The sequence below is a fragment of the Dermacentor silvarum genome, chromosome 1 (assembly GCF_013339745.2).
Source record: "Dermacentor silvarum isolate Dsil-2018 chromosome 1, BIME_Dsil_1.4, whole genome shotgun sequence".
NCBI classification, from domain to species: domain Eukaryota; kingdom Metazoa; phylum Arthropoda; class Arachnida; order Ixodida; family Ixodidae; genus Dermacentor; species Dermacentor silvarum.
The window spans coordinates 85,282,586-85,303,335 of record NC_051154.1 but is presented as its reverse complement, the minus strand read 5'-3'; the positions used below and the strand labels follow the sequence as shown (position 1 = coordinate 85,303,335).

The following is a 20,750-nucleotide window of genomic DNA, read 5'->3' as shown; positions in this document are numbered from 1 at the left end:
GTAACCGGCGTTCTATTTATATGTACGAGTCGTAAAACCTGCGCAGAGCTCAACTCAAATTTGTTGCGTCGCGAAGGACATAAGTGAAGGTGGAAGCCATACGAAGTTCTTGGTTCTCAGAACCCGCAGCAAAAATGTTGAAAAAGAAAAAGAAAACAACACTTTGTTGGAGGACAGATGAAAGTGAACGTGCCCAGGCACAGTTGCAAAGCAAAACTAATTTTCCAGGTCTGCGCACAGTTTTAAATCGTGTCCGTTGTTCTAGAAAGTAACAAGAGAAGAATCTAATCAAATCGCATTGTTTTTCTTTTATGCGGATTCCTTCACGGGAAAGAAATCAGTCTGCGATGCCTTCTTGCATCAAAAATTTTATAATTAGGCTTTAGTTTGTCCTCCAGCAATGCAAACGCATGTACGGAACCAGCCCAACTATATGTTGATCCAATAGTCAGAGACACAATCCTACTTCTCCTTCTAAACTGTTTCTTAACAATCACAGCTGGCTATAAACTAGTGTGTTTATTAGGGTATGTAGTATGTTAGTGCGGTATACTGGCACACTTCTTCTTTCTGGTGTTTTACGTGCCAAAACCAGTTCTGATTATGAGGCACGCCGTAGTGGAGGACTCCGGATTAATTTTGACCACCTGGGGTTCTTTAACGTGCACTACAACGCAAGCACACGGGCGTTTTTGCATTTCGCCTCCATCGAAATGCGGCCGCCGCGGCCGGGATTCGATCCCGCAACCTCGTGCTCAGCAGCGCAACGCCTTAGCTGACTGAGCTACCGCGGCGGGTTACTGGCACACTCTGCCGGGTGTTGATACCTAGCACCGTCCATATCACAATTTTTGCTCTGAATAAAGCATCTGCTCTGAACAAAGCATTAGCATGTGTGGGATATCTGGCACCAGATCGCGCTTGTCAGACACAGCATGTGACGTGAGAACATCAGTTACAGTAAAGAGTTAAACAAGAAAAACCTTAACAGGTACATGAAACCTTCCACTAACCATTAATCGCAACCAGCATCATTTGTACCTCCGTTCTACTGTGTTGGCTTCCGAGACGTTCTATCTGGAGCCGTGGACGTCACGTGATTTCATGTGCAACGCTTGCTTCAAGGACTCCGCCAACGCACGTATCATAATAATTTTTGTCAACAATTTGATACTTCTAAATGTGCGAGGTGATTTTCAAAACTCGCTTCGGAACATGAAAAGTTTCAGCCCCATACCTTTTATTCTCCGCCTACAGCGATCGTGTTATACCACGCACATACTTCTTTCACAAATTTTTCTGCATCAATAGCTACAGATGACCTTTTCGATTGCAACAAAATGTCTTTGCAATCCATTTCTCGCTTTCTCACAAAAAGTAGGCTCGCTAAACTTCGAAAAAGAAAAGCATGAGGCGAATTAGCTTTTTAAGGTAACCTGATGCGATATCATTCCAGTATCCTGACGACAGTTTTCTTGAGCCGCGACTGATAATATTCACGTGAAGTTCTTTTTTTTTCATAATGAATACAAAAAAGGCCGTTTAATGCGCATGAATCGAATACAAAACGTTTCTGCCCTACGTAGTTGCGACACGTTGATTTGCAACAGGGAAGAGGTGAAGCTTTCAATTCGTCCACCTTTCTGCCTTTGTTTATCACACGCCCATCAGACTGATTATACGCACAGAGTAAAAACGTCATGCGTCAAATTGAATCGGCGCAGCTGCAAACGATCTGTCAATGTCACACTACAAGCATGGCCAAGCAATCCCACTGCAGTGCTCATTAAACATAATTTCTCCCTCAGTGTCAGGCACACCGAGTCGCTGTACGCCGACTGGTCCTGGGTCACCTTCCATCAACCAAAGCCTGAAAAAAACTTCGTATATTGAGTCACGTCATTAATTTTGCCCCCCCCCCCCCCCCCCCCTTTGCATCTCCCTGCTTCTCTGTCTTCATTTATCCTTGTCAAGTTTTACTACGAGAACGCAATCGTTCACCGTTTTTTATTAAACAGATTCTTATTCGTAGCATGTGACGTTAAAAGACTCGTACAAAGTCTGACGCACCAATCTCAGAGCAACCCGGCATGGAAGCTCAGTAACTATGGAGTTTCGCAGCTCGCCTCGAGGTCACCGGTTCGATCGCGACGGATGCATTTTGATGGGGGCGAGATGCAAAATCGACCACGAAATTATATTTAGGTGCATGTTAAAGAACTCCAGGTGGTCAAACCTAATCCGGAGTGCCCCACCAGGGCATGCCTCATAGCTAGATCGTGTTTTCGGTGCAAAAAAAAATAAATAAAAAATAAAAAACAAACAAACCCAGAATCATTTTTGAATTTCTCAGAGTAAGGCAGCGTGCATCAGTGCTGTGGTAAGGCACTACCTTGGATGGATGGATGGATGGAAAAACTTTATTTTGGTCCATTGGCTCACGCTAGTTTTCTAGCCTGAAGCGGGCCGCTTCCACGTTGGGACCGAAAGGCCTAGCCTATCGGCCGCTTCGCGGGCCCGTTGGACTGCCCATAGCTGTTCATCTAATGTGAGACTGGGTAGAGCTGCGTCCCACCGCTCTTTAGTGTTGTCCTTGTTGCTGCGTAACGCGGAGCAGCGCCAGAGCATATGACTTAGAACTGTGGTGTCGTTACATTTATCGCATGTTTTATTAGTAGAGATCTCTGGATAGATCTTGTTGATTAATAAAGGGTTCGGATAAGTTCTTGTTTGTAAGAGCCTTAGCGTAATGGTCTGAGTTCTATTTAGTTTACTGTGCGGAGGGGGGAAGACCCTGCGTTGTAGGTAGAAGTGCTTGGTTAGCTCGTTGTAAGTGAGGAGGTGGCCCTTGTAATCAGGAACCTCAGCATCTTCTTGCCTTGCGGCTGCATGGTTGGCAAGTCCTCGTGCAGCATTATGGGCAGATTCGTTGAGGTTCACGGGAGCACCGTTGAGTTCTCCCATATGAGCAGGAAACCAGATGATCGTGTGGGGTCTGACGACCTTTCCATCGAGAATTGCCAGGGCCTGTCTAGAGATGACTCCTTTGGCAAATGCTCGGACGGCTGCCCCAGAATCGCTGTGGATCCTGGATCTCTTTTGGTCTAAAAGTGCCAATGCGATGGCTACTAGTTCTGCAATGTCTGGTTGCGTGGTGTACGTGGAAGCCTAGTTGACGACTTCACCTTTGCCGTTCAGAATGACTGCTGTGAAAGCTCGTCTATTGGGCATGAAAGCCATGCCGACGAACGAGCATTCTTCAGCCTGATTTTGAGCTTTCTCTAGCAGGGCTTTGGCTCTGGCTTGCCTTCTGCCCACGTTATGAATCGGGTGAACATTCCTTGGAACAGGCATGACTGTGATATTCATCCGCAGATCTTTAGGAATTTCTCTACGATTATTATCTATTGCAGTAATTGGTATACCAATTCGTTTGAGGATCTGTCTTCCTGATCGCGTGGTAGAGAGTCTAAAGAACTGGGCTCTTGTGCCTCGGCTATTTCCTCCAATGTATTGTGCATTCCTAGTTGCATGAGTCTTTCGGTTTCCGTGTACATAGGTAGCCCAAGAGCTACCTTGATTACCTTCCTTAACAATGCATTGAGTTTGTCTCTTTCGGATATCTGCCAGTCGTGCATGGATGCTACGTAGCCGAAGTGACATAGCACAAAGGCGTGAAGCAGTCTAACGACGTTTTCTTCTTCAAGCTCATGTCGGCGGTTAGTTACTCTTTTGATAAGCCTAATTGCGTTGTCCACTTTCTTAGCGATGCGTAGAATCGTTTGATTATTGGACCCGTTGGCTTCTATCACCAAGTCCAGGACCCGGATGGATTCCACCCTTGGGATGACGCTTCCGCTCCTGGTATAGAGCGGTATATCGTTCTCCCCAGGAGGAATCTATCCCATGGGTTTGCGGCCTCTTCTGTTAGGTCTGTATGTAGTAGTTCCGATTTGTTGGGTGAGCATCGGAGTCCCGTTGGGATGAGGTACTCTTCAGTGACGTTTACGGCTTCTTGTAATCTTTGTTCTATTTCTCCGTCGCTGCCTCCAGTACACCATATCGTGACGTCATCCACGTAAATGGTGTATTATATGCCTTCGATGCTTTCGAGTCTTCTAGCTGAGACCTATCATGGAGATATTAAAGAGAGTGGGCGAGATGACTGCTCCTTGGGGTGTGCCTCGGTTGCCTAGCTTCATTGTATCTGATGTTAGGTCCCCAGCCTTGAGCGTAGCCATCCTTCCACTGAGAAAGGCTTCAACGTATTGATGAAAGTGACTACCCAGACCGAGGTTTGAAATCCTTACCAAGCCGAATAAACCGAGTTTGAATTAGAGAAGCGCCAATAACTGTTGTAACGTGATGCGTGCAGATAACCTTTCACATGGAAAGCGTAGGTACGTGGGACAATTAAAGAAAGGACGCAAAATAAAATCGGCTGATCTTACACTTATCTGTGAATCGGTGTCAAGCGAAGTTTTCGGCGATTCAGTGATGTTGCAGGGGCACTGTGGACAAATACCGTGCGGAAAAATGTTAACTGGTACAGCGATGCACTTCATGGCACATTTTGAGTTCGTATCTCTCGAAACCCAAGTGCTTAGCACAAGGCTTATATAGCAAAATGTTACGATTTGACGACTAAGTGACTCCAGTTCTGCAATTACAACATGGCATCTGAAGCCAAATAACTAAATAGTAAATTAGTAGATGTGTGCGAATATTCAAAATTTGGAATTAAGAATCGAATAATCTTTGCCACTCAACTGGTATTCAGGTTGGCAATTCATATTTCGAAGTTGCTGAACGTTTGTTTTTGTGTGAATATTGGTTTTTGTTTGAAACACATAAAACTGTTTTTCAGAGCATGAAAGAAGCCCGCGAAGGAAAGAAGGAAAGAAAGTAAGAGGTGAAAGGCAGAGAGGTTAACCAGGTTAAGTGTCCGGTTGGCTACTCTGCACAGGTGGATGGGGTAAGGGCAGAAACGATTAGAAAACAAGAGAAGATTAAAAAAAAGGAAAAAAAGGAACGCATCAGTTCGCACATACTATTGTTTTTCAATGAGTCCTGTTTCTTCTAAAAAAGCACACTAGCGCTTTTAAAGCAGTTCGTGCCGACGTCGGTTGGGACCAGGGACCAAGAATTATGGTTTCCGTAAGGGGACCGCTGTCAATCTTGTCGAGCGTGCTGCTGAGCACTTTCCTTTGTGAACTAAAACGACCACAATCACACAGAAGACGTGCTATCGTCTCTTTGCACCCGCAAACTTCACAATCTGAACTTGTGGCCATTCCGACAAGGTAGGAGTACGCGTTGGTATTAGCTACTCCAAGCCACAGGCGACAAATGAGAGTTACCTCCCGTCGTGGTAAGCCATGTGGAAGGCGGAGCTTCAGATTATGATCCAGGGAATAGAGGCGCTGGTTTTTAAAGTCTGTTGAATTCCAGTGGGCAAATGTAAGCTCACGAGCAAGCGCACGGAGCTTTCCCGCTGCGTCTGTTCTGGACATAGGGATAGCGACGCAATCGGCAGCGCGTATACATGCAAAGTACCTCCAGCGGTCAGTTGCGCGGTAATTTTGCGTGTATTCGTAGGCTTCTTTCACGCTCGGAAAAACATTTTTGTAGCACATATTGAGCAACAGAAAGCTGTATCGTGAGTTTCTCATGCTGCTCTACAATTTTCTCACTGACACTTTTTATCTAATTGTAACATTTGAGAAATTGATTAAGACTAATTACGCAATTAGGAGGAATGCAAAAAATAATCTGAGTATCTCCAAGCGACGGCAAACAACATTACCTTGGTTCTGTCCAGCTGCGTGGCATTTGCATATTTTTAAATCTTAGTGCATGATAGTTGGGACACCCTGTATAAAGGCCCCTTTCAAAGAAATGAACGGCAATTAACAGCCGGCTCTTGGTCCTGTCGATCCTGTCTCTTTCTATTGTCTCGGTCGTTAGCACGGCGGTAATTATGAAGTTACCCAATCAAACACTTTACCGTTCTCCCACGTAGCACAACTCTAGCTAAAGAAATAAGTAAGAAAGGTATAATATGGCTCTTGAAAGAAGCTGTGCAGCGTCGCAGGACAATCATGAGTATTATACCCTTTATTCTTACGGTGTCTGAACGATTGAATTTTAAAGTTCCACTGTAGTATTCTTAAATATACAGTGAATCCCCGCGAACATTAACCAATATTAAAAAAAATTCGGGTGAGCTAAATGAGGACGGGACTAAAAGTATATTTTGGACCACTCTACGAAGCAAATCAATTGTTTTTGCATTATCCTTAGTTGCATAATCAGTCAGTATTAAGTAATCAACTCCGCAAGTCCTAAATGTAGAGACAAACTTCCAATGACGAAATTTCAGTGTTCTCGCAAACATCCAATTCCGAGGTAGTTAAATTCCTTCCTTTTATGCAATCATTCTTTTCCGCGTCATGAAGAAAGCCCTGGAAGTATGAAAAAACCCAAGTGAGCATGCGCTTGCGCGCCACGATCGCAGCTCTCTCAACGCCGCGTATGAATGAACTTTAAGCAAGTGCGCTGCCACACAGAAAATGACAGCGCGGTGACTTTGTTGTACTTGTCGCCATCGCGAATGGTTTCGTTTGTTGCTTGGAACAGTGCAACCGAGACGAATCTCTCACGCGAATATAGAAGCCAAAGCCTGCGTCCCTGCCCTGCTTTTTTGTCAGCGGCAGAGCGATACGTTAAATGCGCTGTTGTTCAAGCGTGGCACGCGTGAGAGCACTGCGGAGCGCGAACGCGTTGTCACGTGGGTGCTTTTCATACTTCGCGGGCTTTCTCTGGGACTCGGAAACAATGATTGCATATGAGCTAGCAGTTTAAATACTGCTAGATCAGACGTTTCTTGTAACACTCAACAATGTCGTCATTGGACATATATATATATATATATATATATATATATATATATATATATATATATATATATTATATATATATATATATATAAATATGTATGTATGTATGTATGTATACGTATGTATGTATGTATATGTGTGTGCATGTGCGTGTGTGTGTGCGTGTGTGTGTGTGCGTGTGTGTGTGTGTCGGGTTTCGTCGTTTTTGTACACTTGAAAATATATGCCGCGGAGCCAGTGGCGAGGCATTCTTTGTGCCACGGGGGCTTCGTTTTCAGCACCTTACAAGAGAGCTCAACACAGTACGTGGTTTAGTGCAATTGTTAAACTTTATGTTTGCACTGGCGATCTAAAACTTTTACATAAGCAAAAGTACAAATACGAATATATAACATGCCCGAAAGTAAAGCTTTGATCTTGAATCTTTTGATCTTTCGTTTTAATTATTAAACTTTTGTTTCTGTTGCGTGTGGCAACGTGTGTAGTGCATAGGAACATATAAATGCTTCTATACGTACGTTTTAAGATTTTTCTGGCTAGGCGGAAAATGCAGGTACTCTAGCGATTCATCAAAATTATTCTCAAATGGCTGGATATCGCGCGTGCACATGTACATATTACAGCGAGCTTGTCCTCGCTGTTCTCAGCCAATAAGAAGGGTTCAGTGCGTGACGCAAATAAGTTGTGTTTTTTTTTCCCCTGTCTTCAGTTTTACTTTCTCAGGCAGCAAGTGTGCAGCTAGAACGCGTCAAAAACGAGAAGGTGTCAATGCCATCGGTGTAACAAAGCGATTAATCAAAGGAAGGAACACTCCGAGGCGTCAGGCAGATATTATTACCCCGCCCCACTACGTCGTTCTTTCCTGTCTGAGTGGCGCGTGTTGTACATACGTACACGATCGCGGCGGCGTCGAGTGAAGGCGACCGGGACGGCGCGGAACGCCATACACGCGCCCGAAGCGCAAAACAAAGGCGTGCTGCACAGAGGGGGCCGAATACGCGGGGCGGTCGAACGCGCGGCGCTGATAGGGCCTTTGGCGCTGTGTGCGGTGCGTGTCTAGGAGGCTTTAAGGTCGGGACAGATTAATGGAGCGAGTGTGACACCCCGTCAAAAAGGGCTCGTTAATTTCGGCACAATTTGCCTCGCCAGAGCAATTTATTCATACCTTCAGGTCCGGCGCACCCCGCGAGCGTTGCTCGTCCCGTCAGCCTCTAAAATAAGACGGGCGCAAGCGAGAGAAAAAGGGCCACGAAGAGGCAGCGACGTGCCCTTGACACAGCCGCGTGGCGCGCAAAAACGAGACAGCTGTCTTGTCAGGGACTCCGCAAAATAGCTAGTAACTACGACCGATCGGTTGGTTTGACTGTCGCAGCGAGTTAAGTCTAAAGAAAGTTATCGACCGGAAAGTTCGCGCAGGTGATAGCGGCACCAGGATCTCGTGAGTATAGAAGTAACAGCTAATGACGGAAAAGTGCGCGGTAAATGATCAGCCAGACCTGTCTCTCTCTGAACATGAACATGATTCGCTGATAGCGCTGATGGCTCTGAGGCCACTAGTCGCCAAAGCCTATAGTAGCGCTCGAGCGTTGTATAATTATTGCAGTTTAAGAAAGCCTGACAGCGACAGCGTTTTTACGGAGGCACGTGCATTCATGGGCGAGCATGATCACGTATGAACCACACACTACGTATTGCGGTGCGCTCTCGTAATTGAAATTTCGACGAGTGCGATTTTCTCTGAAATTTTCATTGCGTGCTTCTAGTGAGTGCCTATAACAACGAGATTGTCCGTAAATTTTGGAAAATAAAGGGAGAAACAGAGGGTGAAATAGAGAGAGAGAGAGAGAGAGAAAGAGTCTACTTAATTTTTGTTTCCTATAGTGTAATAACTGGCTTAGTGTCTCGGTCGTGCATGATCGGTTTCAGCTGCACGTGTTTTGTTCAGATCTACATACTCGATATAGACACGGCCTTTAACAAGATATAGGCAGAGTTGATAAGGAGGCTTTAAAGCAAAAAATAATGATGCCTCGTCCCAATAACTTCGAATTTTCTAATATATACAGAACTGGCTTCTTTAGCCTGCGCCCGTATCACCGACGCGTACAACTACATACCTGGTCAGTTTGCGACGGCATAAACATGAATTTAAAAATCCGCATTATGGTTCGAGCATTCAAATTATTGTTTCATCCAAAATATTAGATGTGTTTTTCCAGTGAGCATCGCGGTCATGGAAAGTGCCTGTAAATCATCTCTCCGGCCAAGCTTTCAGGATTATATGACAAATGTTTCCTCTCATGCACATTCCTCAGAAAATCGGCAGCTAATTTACAAATCTCTATCGCAGCCGATGCCCGGCGACGAAGCATCCGGCGTCGGTCACCGCCGCAATCGGCATACTTTTTACCTTCCACGGCGGCCGTACTTCGAAGTGCGGAGAGGAATGGCGCAGCAATATAGGCGTCGACCGCGTGCCGCCGACGTCTGGGGGCCCCAGCGTTCCCCGATCGCGGGTGGAACCCATCCCGCGGCGTGCGGGTTGCGATCGGCGCGGCGAGGCTCATGCTTTCGGTGTACAAGCGAATTAACCTGTCGCGATGGCGTTCTTGGCGCAAAACGTCGCGGGGCCGAGATGAGGGAGGAGCGACACTTTGATAATTCCCCCTTCTTTTTAGCTGAGTTCGACAGACGCAAAGTTTGTCAGTCTATCTCATTTGCATATAGAGTGGATGAGCTGTTTACATTCTAGCTCGGGCGCTTGTCGGAGCCGTTTTTCGGGTTTCTCACCACCCCCGTCTTTGAAACCCAGTGATTTTCAATCTTGCCGAAGTATCGCGCGCACCCGCCGCGATGCATTTCTTCACGCCCATCAAAAAAAGAAGAAGAAAAAAAAAAAAGGACGCTGGCGGCAGAGCCCACGCTCCAGTCATGCGCCAAGAAAAAAAGCCTGGCCGCAGCCCCACCGAATAGAGAAGGCGGAAAGCGTCAGATGGGTATATACGCGGTGCCACTGCCAATTTAAATATTCCTCCAGCCCTCGGCTTGCTTGGAAATTGGGAGCTGATTTTCTCCCCTTTTCTTTCTTTGGCAGCGAAGATTATGACTCGAGGCAGTCGTAAAAGCAGCGCGAAAAATGCCGGCTAGAGGATCTATATAAGATTGTTCCGGCGACCTCACGATGTTGCTCACAAGGAGAGCCTGATGAGGACATTGCTCTCCTTCTGCTGGTCTGCCTGTCTATTGAGCACCGTTACGAAATAACGCAGCTCGTACCGAGGCTTGTCAAATTGGGCAGAAGATATTTTAGCGCTATAGGAAACCGACGCTTTGGCCTTGCTTTAATTTGCGAAAAGAAACCTTGGCAATGACTAGGTTTCTTGTTGCGCACGTAGAATCGGGATACAGTGAAGCATATGAACACTATGAATATACATCTGTATGTGTAGTCTGTTGAAACGGAAGTCATAGCGATTGTTAAAAAAAGAAAAAAAGTTTGGCAGTTGATTTTCTTTGTGGAGCCATGTAAATTGTACAACTATGAGTATACGAAATGCAGACCTGCAGGCAATTGAATCAACGAGTGCCTCATTTATTTCCCGCCAATACCGTAATTCAAGAGAGCCGACATTCAGCGTAACTTACATCGTATTTTGACCCCCTTCTCGGTTATATGCGCCAGCAAAGCTTATTAAACTGAATTTTGCGCTAGCGGCGGATACAGGGTGTTCTCGTCTCCTTAGCTTATACTGACGCGGCGTCGGCGGTGACATTAGGATGTTACCGCCACAATAAGGCGCATATATGCGGCAAAGAATGAGCGGCACCTGGTTATGCTATGAGGCTGACTGAAAGGCAAATTGGGCAGATTTGCCTTGATGCCTTCGAAGTGTTATGGTCCCTGGCGAGACCGCAATCACAAGCAAATATATGACAATGCATATGCGACCGCGCACGCTCTTTCAGCACAAATCCTTTGCGCAGCGAAGACGTGACATCACATCTCCCATCTCCTCCAAACAATTGTAGGATATATATATATATATATAACCTCCTCAGACCCAAAGCCCCTCTGGGACATAACTTTTGAAGCCGGTTCTTATTACCTCGACAGGTATTTTATCAATTTCAAAGCACCATTTATCGTTTGAATATCCCGGTTAGATGCTGGAGGCAGTATATCCATGTAAATGGAGATTAACAGTCTCCTTATGATTCTTGTCTGAAAAACCACATTTATTGGCCAAAAGACATAGCTGTAGATCTAACATTGCGTGGCATGTAGGCTTGTTGATGCTGGGCCCTCTATTTTTGTATCAACTTACAGTAATCGAGAGGTACTTCATGGTTGCCTTTTGTCATTTGTGACGACACAACGGCCTAGACCAAATTGGGGCAAAATTTCACAATAGCTTACAGCAGCCATGCGCATAAGCCACGTTCACACAGTTCCGAATGCTTCAGACTTGAAATCGGGGTTGGATATTTTACGTAATTGCAGCTGAACTAATCTTGAAAATTAATACAAGCAGTGTACCCAATTGTGTAATATGGGACCGAAAAGGATATATATATATATATATATATATATATATATATATATATATATATATAATGAAGAAAAGAGAGTACGACGTATGTTACATTTCTTTCTTTTTTTTTTCTTCTTTCTGGGGTTTTACGTGCCAAAACCAGTTTTGATTATGAGGCACGTATATTACATTTGCACAGTACATTTTGCTAACGTATATTTTGCCTTCGGTCTAAAAACAAACAATATATATATATATATATATATATATATATGCGTGTTTGCGTGCGTGCGTGCCGTGGGTGGGTGCGTGTCTGTATGTGTCAGCAGAAGATACAAGTTCACTAAATGGTTTACCGCAGTCGCAATGTCAAACTAAAATTCTCACAACCAAGTGTCATTTTGTCACTTTCTATTTTTTTGGTGGTGCCAGTTCTGGACACCGGCTACGGAAAGCAGGCGACGATGTTTGACAAGCTGTTAACTGTTACGAATTCGGGTGGTTAGAGTGAATGTTTTAAGCTTTAAAAAAATATCAGAAAAATATTGGTTAAAATCATGGATGCCAGTGGAGACTAATATGCTGAACTCTGGCCCCAGCAATCTAAGATTTCCGATATTCGTCACTCGCCACTTCCAATTTTAGCTTTCGATAGCAAGTAATGCTTGCTCATGAAGCCTATTGTGTGTCATATTTTTGTGCGGAGATGTTTGCTCAGCTGACGTTTGCTTGCGAAAGCAAGTTATACTTACTGTTTGCGCTGGTTCGTGTCAGCATGTGTGAAGCCTCTTATGTGTCATATGTGCACTCGTAGGAAGAATAAAGAACAAAACAAAATGCAGAAAGATACACGTAAGTGTGCATCGAAGCCTTTGATGCAACATTCCTCATTCAACGACAGCATGCTAGATGACGCCACAGTACTCCACCACATGGACTACAATAGAAGTTCACCAAGGCCTTGCTAGCGCAAGTTAGTCAACGTGGATCTGAACCGGCGAGTGGTGAGCGAGAGCACGAGCCTAAACGGCACGGCGTGTAAAGGACACCTGAACTTGCCACCGCAAGTACTTTCATTCAGAGTTTTATGCGAATAGCCTTTACTTCGTTACCAGTAGGACGTGGAGAAACATTTCTGATGCATTTACCTATCGCAGCCGTAAAAGTGTCAGTAATTTAGTGGATGTGGAACAGGTAAAATAGGCGTTTTATACCTGATTCAATGCGCACGCAAGAGAAATGAGTTCGAGGCGAGCGTGAATTGGTCGCAACGTTCGTATACGAATAAAAGTTCAACTGTATAGCACAAAAATAGCAACAAAAGCGTGTATGGCGCATTAAAGGGCGTCGTGGCGAAATTTCTTGCTTTGCTTCCAGCGACTCCTTAACGACGTAGGCAACGTGGAACTTCTGAAACTGAACTCTCTTTTCGCAGTTAATTTCCCGCGTACATTGCCAAATCGGGTCCAAGCGACGGCAACTGGAATCGCGCGTCTGTCGGTAAAGCTACACCACATAGAGGGGGCCAGGGGGTGCGTGAGGGACATTGTGCGAGGAGTTCGACGGCCAAGATATCCGGCTGCCTCGCGGGTCGGTAAAACAGCCAAAGTGGCCATAAGGTTCAAGGAAAGTGCAGCGGGGTCGCGCGCACGGGGCGCTCTGCGCACCATTGACGCCCCTGCCACCGCGGTTTTACCGATAACTGGGCGCGACCGGGGCCGGAATGGAAGCGGGAGACGGAACAGTCGCGAAGGAAAAGCGAATCCGCGTTGGTCGTAAAGTGGAAACAAGAAGTAATGGCACGAAGCGCGCAAGTTAACTTCAGAGGGGGCGCAAGAAAGAAAACATAACACGGACACGGCAGGAGTAAGTCGGATCACAAAACAGGAGCCAATAGAACGGTCAGCGTAGCGCGCGCGCTTTCGAATCGGTCCTTTTCGCGAAAGGAAGCCGTCCAGGGCTTTGGGCGTCAAGCAAGCTTCGGGTCCGTCGTCGCCAGTGCTCTTAGCGTCACGCCGAACTAGCTAGGTCCACACAAAGCGCTGCATGTTCAACTCCGATCTGGGCGCAGACAAAGCTAGTTGTCTTGAGGGAGTTGCTGAATTCGTAAGCGTCTACTAGGGATTGCGGTTCGCTTAAAGGCATCTGTAAAAATAACAAAAATAAATTTGAAGACCAAGAAGAATTCAGGGGCTTGGAACGTGTAAGGGAAATGATTTTTTTAATTGAGTTAAGTTTTCGTTAATCTTCATATAATATCGAAAGCAAATGAAATTAACCTAGAAGAAAAGACAAATTTACTGCTTGATGCCGTATGCTTTACTAGCCAGTTGCATTATTTTTTAAAATCATGAATTCACCCAGCTCTTGAAATATTTTTGTACTACGCGACATCTGCGGCTCAATTTCAACTTTAAGACCAAGGGCGCTATAACGTAAAATGATTCCAAACTGTTTTGATCCCAATTTATGCAATCAGTCTCCACGATTGGTCAAAACATCTTCGGGCCACTCCCAACCTCGCCTGTCTGTCACGCGATGTCACAAAAACCGCGATAGCTCCCCATCTGATATAACGTGTACAAACTGATTATGCATGATTAAACCACACAAAAGAAAAATAATCATTCCTGATTCGACGCCTTTTCACCATTAGCCATCTGCTATTGGTCCAATGTTTTCTGGCTACGCCCACTTCGCCTGTCTGTCACGCGACCTCACATAACCGCGAAAACTCACCACGGTAAAGTGACGTGTACGCGAAAAAAATGAATTAATATGCCGAACAAAACTGAAAATTTTTCTGAATAGCCACACACTGCCCCGTTCCGAAAGGAATAGAAGATGGCTACCCGCCGATCGCTCAGGCCCTCGCTACTCGCACCTGCCGGTGAGCATGTATTTATTTGCGCATGATAAACCTTTTTGCGTGGCAGTAAAACTGTTATCGAGCCCTTTCGGCATGCATACGACATCGCTCTGCCAACTCTTCCTTGCTGAGAATCCGTTTTAGCGGCATTCTTATCCTTCCGTTGCAGGCAGCCGCAATTTTCGACCAGCCACCGCAATCTAAGTAAGGAGAAGCGGACCAATCGGAGAAGCCGGAACCACCCTCTTCATGCGGTTATCTATTTTCACTGTGCTGGTTCGGCCCCATCGAAACCCTCTCCACTAGAGCGTGCTCCTCGCCTCTTGTCAGCCAATTAGATAAGGAAAACCGCTGAGTGTAGACAATGTTATTGGTTTTGAAAGCGAACAAAGGTGACCGCCTATAAACGAGGAGAGTGTTTGATTGGGTTATTTGGATTGGATTGAGCCGAGGACAACGCTGCGGGTCACCGCTCGATGCTTGCGTCGGTGGTTACGTAAATTTGACGTCAAGAGTCTGGAATCATTTTACGTTATGGCGCCCCAACCCGCTATAGTTGCTTAGTGGCTGTGGTGTTGGGCTGCTAAGCACGAGGTCGCGGGATGGAATCCCGGCCACGGCGGCCGCATCTCGATGGGGGCGAAATGCGAAAACACCCGTGCACTCAGATTTAGGTGCACGTTAAAGAACCCCAGGTGGTCGAAATTATTCCGGAGTCCCCCGCTACGGCGTGCCTCATTATCAGATCGTGGTTTTGGCACGTGAAACCCCACAATTTGATTTTAACCTTAAGACCAGCCCTAAACATCACACCTAATTTACTTTAGCAACATAGACTACTGTCACTAATTGAGTAATGCAAGCGCAAAAATGAGCTGCGCAAATGGCAACACGTCGCAAACAAATGAAAGTAGCTGTTTTCAAATGATGTTTCCTGCAAACCTCGTATTGACATTGCGTCCATAAAACCAACAATTAGCATTTGTTAAGTAATAATTATTTATCGCGTAATAAGAACGCAACAGTATATACAGCATACTTCTTAAGAGGTTGCTGACAACATACAAGTACAAATGGTTTCAACCACTCCGGAGGCTTTGCTTTCTAAAACTTGGTCCATGTTAGTTGGGACAGCCGGAAAGTATACACATAGCCGGCACATACACACACGCAAGTGCGCGCGTGCGCAGTGTGTTTGTGGAAGGGGGGGGGGGGGGGCTTTGTGCCATGGATACGAATGCAAAAGAATTACTTCTTCAATCAGAAGGCCAGTAGAATGCATGACTCAAGCAAAATAAAACGAAACTATACCGAGAAGCCGCGAGAAGAGCTTGTCGGGAAAGAACAAATAATATAGTTTGCCCTTTATTCCTTTGTAAGGCAGGAAACGGTGTTTCAGGCCGACATTCTCGAAGTGGGAGCATCTTGGCGTTTCTGGCAGGCAACCACATGACCTAAACCGCCGCTTTCGAGAAAACTCGGTTAACGCCGGACGTGCCAAAGAGCGCCGAGACCTAATCTGTTGCAGTGTTCCCACGAAGGTAAGGGAAACGCTTACACAAGAAAAAAGAAAAGAAAGAAGGGAAGACAAAGTAGAGTGCTATGACAATGCAGAGTGACAGCGACACGAACCGAACAGAATCCGCCGCTTCCGTAATCAAGTGAAAAGAAGCGCCAATGTGAATACGGCAGCGTGCCCAGGCGCTCAACCGCGTGACAGGCAGGAAGGAAGCCCTACTCGAGGGAGCCTCGGCTGCCGTCAGCGAGCTGGAGGCGCGGCGTCGACTAACAAACACGGGGCCCAAAACAGGCCGAGCGAGCCGAGAACAAAATAAGGGGACAGCGAAGGCTGCCGTGAATACGCGCGCTTCTAGCCACAGCTGGGCAGCTCTTACGATATGCCAGCGGCGCAATGCGTTCGACGCGTGCCTGCGCACACAGCAAGCGGGGAGCCGTTGTGCAGATGGCGGGGGAGGGCTGCGCTGAGGGCCGCGGTGAGAGCTTGTGCATTTCTCCCAATATTCGCGCGCGCGCGCACACACACACCGGGGGATCTGCGGCAATCTGATCGGTACTCCCTTCAATTCTCCCCGCAGAGGCGCGCTCGCTCGCTTTTGTTTCATGAACCTCGCTCGCTGACGGCGGTCGAAGGGCGAGGGCGTGCTAAAGTCGACGTCCTCTCCCTCATGGCTGGTCCTTGTCGATGCTGTTATTAACGTGAACGAAACCAGATGGTGGTGACGACGATGCAGGCCGCCTTTCTGCCCCCAACGCGTGGTTGCTTCGGGTTGCTGCAGCTGCCACCGCCTCAACCCAATTCCACGCAACGCCAAGTCGTGTTTTCCGCGACATACCGTAAGCCAGATTCCTTAAGGCCTAATACCACTCAATGCAGCGAAGAGCTGTGAATATGTCAACGAAAACGACTTCGACAAAAAAAAAAAAAAAAACAAAAAAAAAACATGCCCAATTGCACGCCGGGGAACTCTAAAGATAATACAAATTGCAATAGCACGTCGAAATGAAAGGAGCACAAAAATGAGCAAAAAATATAAATTAAAATAAAGTGCGAGAAAGTAAGACAAGATTGCTTCACGGTGACCGGTGAGATAAAGCAGGTCTTGCGTATGTTTTATTTTCATCACTTGCCGTCTTCCTGTCGGAAGATATGCGGCGTGGATGAGGTCAAAACCATCCACACTGTGACAAGCTTACGATACCTTTAACATTGCATTTATACATCCTCAGCCCCCTGAACAGCACGTCTTTGAATGATGGAATTTACTTTCACACACCTATATGTATTATAGTTAAGCAAGGTGCTACGCAATACAAACATGGACGAGAAGAGCACAAGGACGGGCGCAGTCCATGTTTGTATTGCGTAGCACCTTGTTCAACGATGTACGACCGACTCGCCCAAGAACATGCAACATATGTACTATAGTTCGCGACAACGCGTTGAGACAACAATGCAATAGACTAGGTTTCATTGTTCAAACCCTTGGCCTCCCATAATATACGCATTCATCAGAAAGAAGTCAAGCAAGAGGATGCTTTATTTAAGATGATCAGAGCATGCACTGTACTTTAACTCCTCTCATATGTACAAATACTTAATAAATTTCATTAAGCATTCAGAGAGAATTAACGAAGCATTATTCTACAGTTTTGTGTCTGTGTGCGCGCACAGGTGCAATATGCGTGTGCGTGCATGCTCGTATGCATCAGTGTCTGCTTGCTTGTTTTCCGGCCTAAAAAACTGGGATAACTTCAGCCGAATGAGTGCACACGAAGGACGGACTTTCTTGCTTTACTCCAGGAAGTGGCACAAAAGATTTCTTGCTTTTTTTCTAATAAATAATATCGTAGTAGTCGCTTCCTCGCATCAAGAGAGGAAGTCGCTAAGCAGTGCTTTCTTTTATATTTCACGTTCTCTATACCCTTCCCCCAGCAGAAGGCAGCTAATTGGAACCCACTACTTTGAAAAGCCTTGTCGTGTTTCCTCTTTTTAATTATTTTTCTCTGAGCAGTTACTGGCGTCACTCAGTCTAACTTGACTTCACATGGCAAGATACGTTTTAAGGGAAATTGGTTCACGCGCATTAGAAATTAGCGTAAAAAAATGTGAGCACATACACAGCATACGACACGACATATAATGCTAACGCTCAACTCAACTTTGAGAGAAGTTGAGAGAAGAGAACTCATCGAGTTGCACCTCATGCGCTGCATACAAATGGTGCCAATTTGCCGACTAGTGGAGGTTTTACTGAGAAGGCACACCGCGTCATTTTTCAGTGGTTACCGCGCCATGGTGGCAATTATCAGTAATGAACGTGCGGATGAAGCGGCCCGATTAACCGACCGGAGAAACCCATCATTTATCCATTCCGTTTTCAAAAACACATGCTCAAAAAAACTTCGCATATTTTCACGTCAATGCACGTGCGCGATTGGAACGGACCCAGCTTCAGACACACGTGACATTTCCTGGGCCCTAACTTGAGCCTTCGCTAACCATCAGGTCTTATCCGAAGAGACGCGACCCTTTTATGCAGACTATAGTTGGGCGTGGCGTTCACCAATGCCTATGCCTTCCGAATAGGCATGGCCGACAGCACAGCCTGTGATCATTACGGTGAAGAGGAAACCATCAGTCTGTGCCAGTGTCCGCAGTATTTTGCCCAGAGATGCTCACTTACCGCTATACTCAACAAGTGCGACGACCGACCTCTGTCAGAAGAGATAATCATCCAACATAGACGTGACTCGATGTCCCACCAGAAGCCTGTTAAAGCATTGTTGGGCTTCTTGCGATCCGCTGGACTCAGTGAACGCCTGTATAGTAGTAGATACTAATTTTTTTTCTCCTCCTCCCTTCTTTCAAAACCCGTTTTCCCCAAGCCGCGTGCAGGGTAGCAAACCGCAGACTTGCGTCTGGTTAACCTCCCTGCACTTTTTCTCTCTCTGCCTCTCTCTTGGTTTCGTGAAAACGTATGCGGACATACGTCCCACAATAGTAACAGTAGTAATCGATCAATCTGTTGTTCATTTAACGTGCCCAGGAACAACCCTAGGGTATGAATGCTGGTGCATGGGCACAGTGAATAATAATAATAATAATAATAATAATAATAATAATAATAATAATAATAATAATAATAATAATAATAATAATAATAATAATAATAATAATAATAATAAGAGCTTCATTGGCATCTCATTTGTAACAAACATTTTCTACCACGTCTACCATTTTGATCAGCAAGCACAGGAAACAGCGCGTGACAGTCAACTCCCACAACTTCACACTTCTATCTCCCTCCGCCCTCCGCAAGACAAGCGACATGCCTGACTGAAATTTAATTGAAGGATTCTGCTAGGAAAAATTCAAGTATGATCTATGTTTGGAATTCGGCAGACGCCGTCGCCAAGAGGAAAATTGCATGGTTACGTAAAAAGATAACCCACCGCAAGGGTCACGTCTCTTCCTAATACATATATATTTTTTGGTACCGAAACTGAACGATGACCAGCGCGGCAGTTTACGGAAAGGAATCGCAATATCTCGCTCAACTTAGTCAAAAGCGAAGCAGGGTAACAACGCCTGCGGTGAAGCACGAAGAAAACAAGGACGCACGCATAAGATCACGCTTTACTGTTATTCTTCTCATATATGAATGAAGGGAAACTAATGCAAGTTTTGACACTCGTGATATCAGCAACAGGAGCGAATATGAAAACAGCGCCAGCAGTAAGTGTTTATACTTTACTCAGAATTATGCAGCGCTGACTTGGGAAACGGGATCATCGTGTTGAACGGTAAGCAGCAAGCGCGGACAAAATGCGGCCACACCAACCGGCGTCGTCACTGAGCAGAGATGCCGGAACAAAGGATGTAGATCAATCATCGCGTACCATCAACACACACAAAGCAATATTTCAGTTCTCGTTGAAACATATTTATATATATTCTGAAAAGCGAAGCGAGGCTGGCAGTTCCGGTAGAAATAAAATAAATAGTCCTGTTCCGAGGGAACTACGATCTCAAGGAGAAAAAAAAAAGTAATAGCCACGACGCGTCACCAAGAACAACCATTTCCTGCCTCACGCGCCGCCAGATAACGGGTCGGTGACGGGAAACGATACACGAACAGTCGGGACACAGTGGTTTCTGCTCAAATAATGCAAGAAACGAGGAACAAAAGGATCCGCTGCTGACAAGCGGCTGTATAAGTAAACTCGAAGGTTGAGACAAAGAAGTAGCTGGAAAGAGAAATAGTTTAGCTTTGCCTTGAATGCTTAGAAACTGGAGAAGGGCGCCTCTTCACCACTCCGAAGACAAGTAGGACGCGAGACAAGTGAGAGAACAGTGAAAAACAACGACAAAGAAGCGTTCGCAAAAGGCAGTCCACGAGTGTGGCGCGCACAGGAGACGTAACCGGAACGCACGAAAGTCGGGCAGTAACGGCTGCCGGGCTTTATTCTCCGGGGAGTCGGTTTTGCGGCCCGGCGGCGGCATTTCGACCAAGCTCGAGTCCCCAGCAAGATGACTTGCGCGCACACATGCATTATGGAAAAGGAAGCCAATGTCACAATAGGTACAGCGCTGTTTTCAGAAGTGCATAAAACAGGCGGGGCGAAACCAAGAAGAAACAAGTGCGCGTCGCGAGGTAGACCAGCAGAATGACTGACAAGCAGGCTGTGCATCCGCAAACAGCTCAAGCGCACGGCGATGAGGTTGAAATTTCGGCGACGTCTCCAACGCTTGTTGATGGCGCTGTGTACATGAATACCTCAACCCTTGTGCACTCGCTGGATGACGGGCGCTGATCAAACCAGCGGAGGAGATGGAAAACGCGGAGAGGCCAGACGCGGGCTCAAGTGCCGCGTTAAACCATGACCACCTTCTTGACTGGGAACGACTCAAGATGGGAAAGAGCACAC

At 46.0% G+C, this 20,750-nt stretch overlaps 1 protein-coding gene across 1 annotated transcript in view; it reads right to left on the bottom strand.

Annotated features, from left to right (window-relative positions):
• LOC119449468 (hemicentin-2-like) overlaps positions 1-20,750 on the bottom strand; it is a 549,353-nt gene that overhangs the window by 189,431 nt on the left and 339,172 nt on the right. The gene's annotated exons all lie outside the window — the stretch shown is intronic.